Here is a 13,318-nt window from a genome sequence, read left to right on the forward strand (position 1 = left end):
AATGAATAAATAAGGTTGATAGTGTCTTTAATATTTTATCTACTTAGCAATTCAGTTGATTTTAACTTAACACATTTATTTTTTTTTGTCTAAAAGCATCTGTCAAAATGCTAAGATTTTTTGATTTCATATAAGCACATTGATCAAAAAAGAACATCTGCTTAATGGTGTATGCAAAAACTTAGTATTTCTCGACCTCTTTTGACTTAAAATGTTGCGATAAATTGTGACTTAAGTAGAGGAAAGATCACACTTAAGGTTGACACTTGAGGTGGCAGTTAAAGCAGATTGTATGTAACAAGCTAAAAGTTCGCATACTCACTAACAACGCCTAGTAAGAGAATTTAAAATTTAACCATCCTCCATCATGAAGACGTTAGACCATTTCCAGGTCAAATACCAAAAAAAAATGTTTATAAACTCGACCATCCGATTTGCTTGAAACTTTGCAAAATTGATTGTTATTGGCCATTCTAATTTTTGCTAAGATTCGGCCGTTCGCGCAAAAGCAATTTTCAAGATTTTTCAACCGAAAACGTCACTTCCAACCGAAATGACGTCTGAGACAAAGTTGAAGGAAACACTACAAGGGACACCCCAATGGGGTTGTACGCAATGGTGACGTAAGACTACGTGGTCTTATATAATAAATGTTATTTGTTAACTGCAGCAGGAGCTTGTGTTTTGTGTAGGAATAGGGATTTGAGTGAGATTTTTTCTGTTTATACTCTTTAGTATGACTATGATTGCCCTGAAAAGAACCTTTTGATATGAATTTTTGTTGGGACATTTTCAGACATTGAACTCTTTTTGAAAATCTTGGTGGCCCTGAAAAGGGCCAATGGTAGTACAGGCTTAAAGCCTTTGGAAGATGATAATGACGTATAGGCAGTTGGATCAGCAAATCGGACCGGACAATCCCATATTCTTCGGTTCAATGATTGGGCACTCGCAAAAGTCTCGGCCCGTTTGCTGCTGGACTTGGACAGGGAATGAACTGGTCTCTGCGACAGGTTGGAAGGCCGCAGAATATCAGTGTCCACCCAGCTAAAGCTCCTCCCCTATCTAGATTTTTTCTCGTTAAACTCCTTCTCTCAACATGTTGGTAAATCTTAGCCTTTATCAGAAAGACGCTTAACATTTTTTCGGCGAATTTATGATTCTATTTCACGTCATGGTTTTTCTCTATGCCTGATCAAATAAATTAGTACTTTTTTTTATTTTCTCTACTGCGCTAAATCAAACGAGTAGTTTATATTTAATCGAATAGCTAGAAAAATCTTTATTCGAATTATTGGACTTTTAAGCATCTCAGAAAATAGAGTAATTTCATATTTTTTGGTAATCCTTCGAAAAAGTCGAACAGCAGAATTGCAACCAGCAAGTGTAACTCCAAAACCCAAAAGCGGTGCGATGCTTGTTTTCATTGCTAAGACGACGACTGAATAAAGGGGCTTAGGAGCAGAGGGGTGAAAGTCAATTCTCTTCATTGATTTCCTCTTTTGATGGCCATGACTTCACTAACCTATTTCGCACTATTTCTACTATGCTCTTCTATCATCCAGAACAACAACCGTATCAATGAATGTGTTTGCCGTCGAGTTATTAACGAAACAGAAAGTCGATGAAGATAATCGATCAAAATCACTTGCACCCTTGCTTCCAAGTCTGGTTACAAGATTACAACTCTGGAGAGCATTTTGTGTGGTCGTTGGTGGCGTGTGGTTCCATGAAATCAGCTGAAATGTTCAGTAAAAATGCACAAATGCACACAATGATTTACTGAACATTTCAGCTGATTTCATGGTACTTATTAACCTTTCTACAGCAGCTTTTCCGATGATATATGGTACAATTACACTTCAAAATGGTGCAAAGCGGTGTATACTAAGGAGCATTTTCAACTGCTTAATGTACAGTTTTCTCTATTTTAGGGAGCGTAGTTTAAATATTTACTTAGCATTTTAAGATTTTTAACGTATTTTGATCAATCATTTAAGGAGCAACCCGATCTATTTTAAGGAGATTTTTTTTACTTATTAAGGATAATTTCATCTGTTTTATTGAGCAAAAGTAGGGCTGCCATTTGCAAGATCGCGTATGATCTCGTGATTTGACCTCAGAAAGGCATCTCTGAACCTTTCGAGGATGAGCATACTTCGCACTACCAGTGTCTGAAGATCAGCCAGGCGATGGATCTCAGAATTTCGAGTCCTCGGGGGACTCTTGAGGATCATCCTAAGGATCTTGTTCTAGATCCTTTGGAGTTTGAGGTGATGGCACTTAGCACAGCTCTCCCATATTGGCGTTCCGTACTCAATGGCGGGGCGGATGATTTGCTTGTGGACGGCAAGCTTGTTTTTAAAGGAAAGGGTGGACTTTCTGTTGATATGTGGATAGAGCGACCTAATCAAGATGTTGCACTTGGTGGATGATTTGTCCACATGGGAACGGAACAGCAACTTGCTATCAAGGGTGAGACCAAGGTAGATGACAACCCTTATAGATGATGGCAGTGTCATGCGCAAACATTGACAAAATACCCCCACCCGGAAGAGGAGGAACATCTGACGTGAAGATGTTGAAGTGGATAAGACCAAGGAGGCTACTCTGGGGAACCCCAGCATCAACGTTGAACGTATCAGAAGGTGAATTGTTTAAGAAGACCTGGAATGATCTGCCTGACAAGTAGTTTTTGATGATCTTGACAAGGAAGATCGGGAAGTTATATCGATGCAGCTTTTACACTAGACCATCATGCCAGACATTGTCGCACGCCTTCTCGACGTCCAACAATGCCATGGTTAACGGCGCCGGTGGTGTAGTGGTAAGCGTGATTACCTCTCACCCCAGCAGGCCTGGGTTCAATCCCAGTCGGCGCCGCCGGGATGTTCTGAGGCATAACATCTCTGATCACGCCTTCCTTCGGATGGGAAGTAAAGCCGTTGGTCCCCGGTTCATGAGTTGATGGGTCGATTGGTAGGGTCCAGGTGTGGGAGCTGCCTTCCTGGCACGTCGGTAGCATTGGTGCTCAGCACGGAAAACAAGATCGACGGAAAAAACAAACCAAAGGAAAAAAAAACAATGCCATGGCAGGTGTATTGGAAACGAACTTGTTCCGCTTGATGATGTTAGTAACCCGTGCGAGTTGGTGGATGGTAGAGTGGCTAAACCCGAATTGCTCTTTGATAAAGATTATATTATCATTTGAAAACACCAGCAGTCAGCTGAGTATCAACTTTTCAAATAGCTTCGAGATGGAGGACAAGAGACTGATGGGGCGATAGCTTTTGGCACTGGTAGGGTCTTTGTCAGGCTTGTGGATTGGAATGACATTGGCTAACTTCCAGCATGCAGTGTTCACTCGGCTGTCGACAGAAGCAGACCACTCTCAATGTGTGTCACGCGATCGTCTGTTTACTCGGCAGCAAACATTGTGTGGTCCTCCTCATTGTTCTTCATCAGCAGTTCTTTCAGTCGATGCGTCGTCGACTTTGGAAAGCAACCGTTTCGTGATGAGTGTGTGAGTGCTGACCACGTTTTGCGTCCATTGCTGCAATGGAAGCGCTCTGACCCTCGTTGGCAAATCTGCCATAAAAAGAAACCACTGGAAGCGGATCCCGTTCTGGTGGAGGAGGCTTTTTGGATAGCGGAAGATAAAGTGTTTATTGTGTTGTACCTTTTGACTATAGTATTAAGATGTATTGTATAGTGAATAAGAATCCTCGGCTCTGTAAAGTTAATTCGGTTGAGCCTTATCAAATAAATTAATAAACAAAAAAAAAAAAAAAAAACTTCCAGCATGCAGGGAAGTAGCCAAGCAACTCGAGGTTGACCACTCCATGGACACCAGCGGTCTTCATTTTCTTGTTTGATTTAATCGCTGCTATCACCTCATCAGCCGATATTCTACTAGACATTGCCTCCAATACTGCAGGCTCGTAGGGACTGACCATGGATTGGCCAAGGTTATGTGAATTCACAAAATGGCAAGCGTTTTTATTATCGCTGCTTTTCTCCTCCCTTCCTTTAATTGGTGAAATGGTGAGCGATCAACCGACCATTGAGCTCGCTCATGTGAGCATGCGCAATGCGTCGTTTGTTCGATTTGCGCTCTACCGGTGCGTCCGTGTTTGGGATTTATCGTTACATGCCTAAAATGGTTTTCTATGTAACCACCAGTATAATGATGTAGTCCTACGTCAAAAAATGTTACAATATTTTGTTACAGATTTTTAAAGTATTTTATGTCCAGGAAAATAGGAAAAATTAGAATTAAATTGTCTGGACCGATAGTTTTTTTATCATAACTTAAAAACGGTAAGAAACCCCACTTCTAAACTTTAACAAGTAAAATATTTTTTTTCTTTTAAATATGAATAAAATAGTTGAAAAATTTCATTACAAACGAAATGGTTTTTCCTGCTTTTCTTTATAATTTTCATCCATGGTGAAAATGTTCTAGGAAAATATTTTTCATGTTATATTTTATATGAATTGCTGAGATAATTTCCTTATCACTTCATTAAATGACATTTGTTCTACGATGCTTGGTTCATGAGTTATGAATTTCCAAAGTACGTTGTCCGGGAAAATCCGAAATCTTCAATTTAAGTTTTCCCGAAAAATTGGTCACCCCAAATTTTATAAATAAATATTATCATAAACTATACCTGTGAGTGAAATTTTATAAAATTCAGAGAACTTTCGGCCCAAACCTGACCGATACTTTAAAAAAGAAAATCCACTTATGGTAAAGGAAACTGATCAGGGTGGCCACTGAATCGAGAAACCGGGAGAATATGGAATCCAAAATGACCTGACGGGAATTCGATTGAAACTTTAACATAGCATTTATCTTTTCTGTCCGGAATTTTAATTATTTATCTTAGGATTTGGAATCTAGCCCCATAAACTTGGACAGTTTTTTAAGACCAGAAATGAAACGTTTTTCCTTATGAAAAAATGAAATAAAATATTTTTTTGAAACTTATCTCAGGATGTCTTCGAAAATTTCTCAAGGATTTTCTTAGGATCATTTCAAAATGTCTTCTGAATTACCTTCACTTTCAGAATTCCCCTCAATAATGTTATGATTCTCTTCGGTATTCCCTTTATTTTTTCTCAATTTAAATCAAAATTTTGTTCAGAACACTTTAGGAAATCCCTCTCGCCAGAATTTACTTTCTCTTCTCTCCATTATAATCTTAACAATTCACGTGGAAAATTCCTAGAAATCTCTCAATTCAATTTTATCTAAACTCTCCCTAGAATTCACTTGGAATTTTTTTCACAATTTCCTGCAACACTACTACATATTATTATCTTAGGAAATATGCTACAAATTTCCAGACAAACCCTCCCAAATTTTTTGGTATTGCTTCAAAATTCTTATTAGAATTATCTTGAAACTATCTTCAAAATAGCTTAAACTCTGCATAGAATTGTTTTTTTGATAAATTAAGAATTATATTCCCTTGGAATTATTATTCCTATTTCCTTGCACCTCAACATTTACATCCAGTCGGCTTTGTGCCCTTCGAATAATTTACTTGTAACTGTGTCTGTACCATTACTAAGAATATCATTCCTGTCAAGGTGGATCGAGTAGATCCCTTGATATGCACTCTAGGCCGAATTGAAGAGCCTAGGACGACTAATTAATATTGTATTCTTTCCTAAATGAATCATACACCTACGAACCATGCTGGAGATCTTTTGATTGCGAGAATATCGCTGACCATAGGTCTTCAAACATGAATTCCAGAATATTTTAGACTAAATATGCCACACGATAACCAATACAAGATCTCTTGAATAATAACCTGGCAATCTCAATGAAGAATGTTTGATAAATTTAACTGGTAAAAATTAAAATTAATTCAAGATACTAAAAAAGTATTCGAGTCAGTTAACTTAACTTTGTTTAGCCTTCTTATTAAACGTAAACGGTTTATTTTTTCACAAACTTCACTTCAAACTTGACCATAATTTGTATCTAGTTTAGTTTCTTATTGAAAAGAAATAGCAAAAATCATTGAAAATACGATTCTCTGGTTTTAAAATTTAAGTCCTAGAGATGAACTAGCCTTCGGTTAAAAATCTCTCTAATAAAGATTTTTTAATCTTTATTAGAGAGATTTTTAACCGAAGGCTAGTTCATCTCTAGGACTGAAAATATGTTTTCTGCATAAAAATCAATGTATATGTTTAACTGGGGGTGACCTCGGCGTAGTGGTTACCATCCATACCTCTCACACCAAAGTCACGAGTTCAAATCTCACCCCCTGACAAGTCAAGAATGACCCAAGAGCGTTAAAGTGACTATAATAAAAAAAATATATATGTTTAACAATTTTGATCAGTTTTTAAATGCCCATTGTGTCCATTTCAGAAAAGTTAGCATCGTTATAAGCTGTCAAATAAACATAAGTTATTTTATTTTTTTTTCAAATGTCACAATAAATTGAAGTTTTAAAATGTTTTATTAATATTTTGACGATTTTTTTTTAATTTTTGTTTAGTGTATATTTTTTTATGAAATGCCAATCTAGTTTCCTGCGATTTTATCTTGGTGTCATTTCGATTCGATGAGCCGTTTCTGTGATATCATTCATTAAAAAATATCAAATACACCAGCGTAGATTAAAATCACCGAATGCCGACAAAAAATGATTCATTGCCCCTAATAAACAATTCAAGCTAAACATTGCATTAGGTCCTAAGTAACATTGATCGATTCTCTTCATCGACTTTCTCTTTCGTTAATAACTTGGGTATAGAACCGTTTCTTGTAATGTTTGTGGTATTAGAAGATAGATAATAGCTTCTTTCGTCGATCTGTGAGCTGAAAATAGCTGGGAATGTCTTAACATGGCCGTGACGATGCAAAGAGAAAGTCGACGAAGAAAATCTGTCAATGTTACTTAGGACCTAATGCAATGTTCAGCTTGAATTATGTGAAGTTTCATGGAATTCGAAGAGGGAAAAATAAAATCGATTCGTTAGTTGGCGTGGAACTGCTCTATAGAGTTTAGGTTAGGGCGCGCCAGAATTAAAAATGTTGATCCAAGCATCCCATCGAAAGAAATTTAAATCTAAAATGTATGGATTCAATTGTTTCTAACTATCATTAATTATCATTGGATGGAAACATTAATGTTAAGCCCATAAATACCGAACCCAACTATTCTTCAACCAGCTTGGCAACCCTATCATCTACCACCCTCAAAGCCGACTGTAGTGCTTCGCATTCGTGTGACGAACTTTTCCCGAGTCCTTTACCCCACTTGTTCCGTTGGAGTAAATCGGCTTCGTCATCGTTCCCACAGAAATAGTGACCTTTTCAGTGTTTTTTTTTTTTTTTCATTCATCCATTCTCCGCCTTGAATACCCTTCCCTCGTTCCTTCCAGCGGGACCACCCACAAGTCGGTAGGCACCTAATTGAAAATAGATGACGCTTTTGAGCGTTTCTCGATCAACTGGTGGGTGCTGCGTGGTTGTTGGTGGGATGCAACTTTTCTACCCCCGGAAAAACCTAAGCCTGAGTGCGGTCGCTATAAACGGGGAGTTGGTTTTGGCTCGGATTCTGACTGCCCAATTGAGTTTTGTATGTTTTTTGGCGTCGTCGTCGCCGTTGCCGTCGTCACCGTTTTGATGACACAACGCCACTTAATGCCTCGGTTAGCTAGGTACAGTTTGGTGATGCCAGATTGGGTAAGGTGGTGGTATTTGTTTTACCATTTTGATTTGTGACAAGATCTAGCGTTTGATTTAGATGATTATCGGTTTGGCGTTATCGTGGTGTTATGGTGATCTCACGATTGCCTTTTTGCGACGTTACCACACAGTTTGAGAAATCATTTATGACATTTACTGCTTGAGAGAGGATCAGTTACAAATGACCGATGTCTAACTCTGAATCTCACAACTCTGAAACACAACACTTGAATGTGATTGAACTATAAAGAAACTTCTCTGATCATATCAGAAACATAATGAAAGCCAATCAAACTTCTGAAATTCAGTTCCAGAACGATCAGCATGCCCAAAACGACGTTCATCATCGCCGGACGTAGCGACGACATTCCAAAATCTGTACTTAATTAATTTGCTATAAAAGTGGTCCCCTTCCAGGAAAAATTTCTCCACCCACATTGCAAAACATAAGCCCCTAGCCATAACTCGATAATTTTATGACGGTCGGTAGTCCAATAACAGAAACATCCTCCCCTACATCATATTTCTGCTCCATTGGAATCGTGTAAACAGATACCGGTGCTCCGCAGCGTGGAGAAAAGAAAATTAAAAAAAACTCCGGAAACAGCCCTTACGAAGAGAAACTTTTCTTTCCCCTGCCCACTTCCTCCGGCAAACAATTTCTATAGCTTGGAAGGGAACGGAACTGGACACATGTTTTTCCGCAAACAAGGTGGGCGTTGGGAACAGTGCTCAATTTGTCTTGTCCCGCGTTGGACGGCGAAGAGCAGAATTTAACGGAAAAGGCGTAATAAATTGAAGGAAGGTCTTCCGAGAAACTTTCCATCAATTCTTCAGTATTCATTGGGATCGAATCTGACGCCACAATTATGCAAATCAGATAGCTATCGACAGCCCAATAAGAGGTCACTAGAGGAGGGCAAAATTCTTATGATACGATGCGGAATCGGAGATAGGTTATTGGGTCGAATGTCATTAATCAAGTAAAATTCTCAATGCCTTACAGCTTTAGTTGAGTTTTATTAAAGGAGCAAGCATGAATTCATTTAGTTTTATTAAGTCAACAAGCCGATTGGTCATTTGTCACTTTAAGGTACATAGAATGTTTCACCACGTTTAAAAGTCTATAACAAAGTTTTAATTTTCTTCAAACTATTTGCTCTACATAAATGTTTTATTATTATTAAACCACCTTATGTACGGCTGTTTGATAAAACAATTATAAAACAAACAATCATTTCAATGTGGTTTTGAGAAAATACCTGATAAAACTATTTCATCTCCAAGAAATTTGTTTTCTAAACAACACAGTAAAAAAATAATTTTAATATCGCATCAAAGTGGATGCACTTCAATCGTGTCGAAAATATGGTGTAATATTACTTCTCGAAATGGTCGAAATTATCATTAATACAGTGCATGAACTGCACACTTAGAAATTATTATTTTTACACGAGACGTAATTCAGCTTTGACGTAAATCATGGAACGTAAACAAACATGGCATGTAAAATTAAGTGTCCTGAAACTGAAACATATGCAACTCGGCGAAAAGTGCGTTTGATTAAATTGATTTTCTCGTCCTTTTCAACTGATTCTTATGTCAAAAGGGCCGCTTGCATGTGTCGGTCTCAGGGCACTGAAATTTACATGTCTTTTTCGTAGTGTGTGACATTACGCGGCTTTTACTGCATTTGTTTATATTTGTGGCCATAAAAATTACATAAGGTTTTCGACATGATTGAAGTGCATCCTCTTGGATTTAATAATAAAATTTATGTTTAGCTGTGAACAAGGTTTGAATTCAAACTGAATAGTTTTATTTAGTGACCTTATGGTTTCTAATAAACCAATGACGAAATCTTTAAAAAAGCTACTCTATATCATGTCAAAATGGATTATTTTAACATGTTTATTCACAGGAGTAGGATGAGTAGGAATAGGAGGAAGTCGAAGAGCTGCTCATCCGCTTGGGTTTCTTATAATGCTTGCATTTTTTGAAGTTCTTGTTCCACTTCTGCACGGATAGCGTAATTCCTTTTCTCGGCACAATTCATTCTCCCAGAGATGGTCACAGAGAGAGGAAGTTACGGAACTTGTTTTGGCCACAGTTGGCCATAATAATTAGGAATTTTCCAGTCCAAGCGTGAGTCAACTGGAAGTGTGGAATGTGGAGCGATTGTATGAAATATATCAAGTTTCAAGTTAACTTTTGGATGACCAATATTTGTTTATGGTCACTAGGCCAAACGCTATTTAACTGAATAGATCATTAGGCCGAATGGTAAAGATAGAGGGATTGAATTAAGAGATATAGGGAAAATTGTTCGAGATCTTGGAGTAAGAAAATTATGCTTCTTAGTAGTTCTTAGCCTGTGCTAACAGCAACCTTAAAAAGTGGGATTAATAAATTGTCCAATATTCTAAAGCTTCGAAATTTTTGGTCCGAAATTTGTGTTTATAAAATCTTTAGAAAAAAAAACTGGTTTTGTTTTCAATCATATTTTGTATTTTGGGAAATTTACAAGATTTCAGATAAAAAAAATCATTATTTTGGGGAAGGAATGTTTTCAAGACTTTGCAACGTGGAAGAATGATCCAGCAATTTGAAAAAAATATCTACAAAATTCTGAGGAAAATACCTATGGATTTTTTAGGAGAATTTAAAGAAATTAATGTGTTAATTCAAGAGTAAGAATATCTCAATTTTTTTCGAATCGTAAATAAGTTTTTCATCAAATATTCATCATACTAAGCACAATCCGCGCTTTATCAATCTTTTTCGTACGGATTTGAACGATAAGATTCTACTATTGACGCATAATGACTTCTAAATTTATTTATCGTTGGATTTGATAAAGAATCACACATTGTTAATATATTGTTAAAATCTAACATTGCTTCTTGAGTCTATCTTATCATTTCCACTAAAAAATATATCTACGATACTTGGTTCATGAGTTATGGATTTTCAAAATATGCATGTTAATTTTGGAAAAATCAGAGAAGTAAAACCAACATTTTCCGGGCCGTTAGTGTTTTGGACATCTCAAAAACGGTAAGAGACACCTCTCAGAACTTGAGGTACACACTACGAAAAAGACATGTAAGTGTCAGTGCCCTGAGACCTACACTTGCAAGCGGCCCTTTTGACATAATAATCAGTTGAAAAGGACGAGAAAATCAATTCAATCAAACGCACTTTTCGTCGAGTTGCATATGCTTCAGTTTCAGGACACTTAATTTTACATGTCATGTTTGTTTACGTTCCATGATTTACGCCAAAATTTGTAAAAATAATAATTTCTAAGTGTGTAAGACAGCTTTCGATCGTGAGTATAATCGGAGTTAATTTTGAGTAACTATGAGTAACTTGCATTGCTCAACAACATTTACACATAGCAACCTGGTTGTTTGGTTGAAACCGATGCTGTCAAGCAAAGATAATTTAGTGACAACATTTCAAACGGGCGTAATTGTATTTGTAAATGGATGGACTGATGGACAATCACAAGAAGGATTCAGGACAATCCCTAGAAGACTTCGGACAATCACTGGAAGGATTCCAGTCAAACGAAAAGAGAATTTATGACGGAGGGACTCTGAACTAGCCTAGGGGTGATTCCAGACAATTATCAGAAAAGATTTCATACACTCTCAGTACGGCTTCCGGACAACATCAGAGGGGACTTCAGGCAAATCCAACAGGCATTCTGGACAGTCAAAAGGACAATTTCAGTAAATTTGAGGGGTATTCATGCCAGTCCAGATAGGATCCCAAACAATCCCAGAAAGGATTCCGTACAATTCCAGGGAGATTCCGGACAATCTCAGGGAGGACTACAGTCATCCCAGATGGAGGATTCTGAACAATTCTAAGTAGCATGACAAAAAAGAGATGAAGGAATTCCTGCATCCCTTCGACGATCGCTCATGTAAGTGTCAGAATAGAATCAACTATGAAGTTGGCCAAACTAATCTACTGTGACTTAGGATGAACAGCTACATAAAAGACCGCATTCGTCAATGTTCCATTTGTGCTAAATGTGGATCATCACAACAACACCAGGCGATGAAAATTTAACCCGTTTCTGATCACAATTTTCAACTGTCTTTTTCTAAGAGTATCAGGGAAAACAACGGAAGTTTCTAGTGACAGTTGACCAATAATCTGACTTTTTCAAGCGAATTTTTTTCCGGAGATTTATATCGATCTTCCATTATGGAAGATGGTAAATTTAATTTTGCTGGTCACTGTACACCTCAATTATAAATAATTAGTAATGCTGAGTTTCCAGAAACTAATTCCACAGAACAAGAAGCCTCTTAAAGCGATTTCGAGAGGTTGAGCATTAATTTTCATGAGCTAAAATAATCTTCTCATAATATCATATATTAAATTCCAACTTCTTTGGACTTGAAATCACAACACCACATCACGAAAAACTTCGAAGATTATCAATTCCTAGAAAGCAAAAGAGGCCCCTGGCCTGGAAAAAAATAATGTAACTTGGACCTTTTTATAATTAAAACTTAATAGTGTCGTTTCATGGACATCATGCTATATTAAAGTTGATAATATGACGCCAAATACTAAATTTTCTCTCAATTGAAAATATTTATACAAAACATTCTGTCAGACGGTAGTTGTTTCCAGAACTTCTTATGATGAAAAATACGAGACTACTTTGTTCATTTTTTTAAGTAAATATGAGCAACTCAAATTTACTCGCAGCAAATATATTTACTCTGAGTACAGCTGTCTTGCCCCTGCCATTGAAATATTAGCAGTTTTCAAGCATGAAAAAATTCATTTGAAAAATTTCCATTATTCTGGCATTGGTTTTTCCAGATTTTCTTTGAAACTTCCCTCCACCGTAATTTTCACCGTGACGAATTTTTGCAGTAAATGGCATATTTGAGAAAAAAATACACCAGTTAGTTGTTCTAGCAATGAATTTTGTGCGATTTATTTTCTTTCGCAACATATGGAAGTTGTAAGTAAATTTATTCAAAAAAAATTGCCTTCCCTTTCGACGACTGTAGTTAGACGCTTCCGGAAACTGCAGTAAGCACGTTTTAAAATGTTTCGATCCATAGATGTCATCACTGCCTTGATTTTAGCTTTTAGCGACTTAAGTGTGGTGTGAGGGGTTCTATTGGTATCCCGTTGGACGACGCCCTATACAAAAAAAAATCCAACGGATTGATATCGGGACTGCTTGGGGGCCAAATTTCTTCCTCCCAAATTTACGAAATATTTTCCGTAAGCCATTTCTGTGCTTTATTAGCAGTATGAGCAGGTGCTCCGTCTTATCACTTTCCCAAGCCTTTTTTTAATATTATACACTGTTCTTTCAGACACTAACCGAATTATTTCTTTCATTCATACTCCGGCGCGCAACAAAGCGACAACGGCTGACAGATTGCTCTCTTGTTTCGACATCTTTACGTTTACTCAACATTGTTTGTTTAAATCTTACACCTAACAGTATAAGCTATCCAGTGCTGCCAAATATATCTAATAATGATGCACAAGCATGAGAAATTAATATCTGAAATTTACTGCAAAAATTCGTCACGCACCCTGTATTTACGA

At 37.1% G+C, this 13,318-nt stretch overlaps 2 protein-coding genes across 2 annotated transcripts in view; both read right to left on the bottom strand.

The window, feature by feature from the left end:
- Nucleotides 1-13,318, bottom strand: part of LOC135705742 (uncharacterized) — a 210,526-nt gene that overhangs the window by 50,062 nt on the left and 147,146 nt on the right. The window lies entirely within an intron of this gene.
- Nucleotides 1-13,318, bottom strand: part of LOC135705688 (P protein-like) — a 95,630-nt gene that overhangs the window by 29,977 nt on the left and 52,335 nt on the right. The window lies entirely within an intron of this gene.

The sequence above is a fragment of the Ochlerotatus camptorhynchus genome, unplaced genomic scaffold (assembly GCF_037179485.1).
Source record: "Ochlerotatus camptorhynchus isolate MF236.1 unplaced genomic scaffold, CSIRO-AGI_Acam_v1.1 ptg000274l, whole genome shotgun sequence".
NCBI lineage: Eukaryota > Metazoa > Arthropoda > Insecta > Diptera > Culicidae > Ochlerotatus > Ochlerotatus camptorhynchus.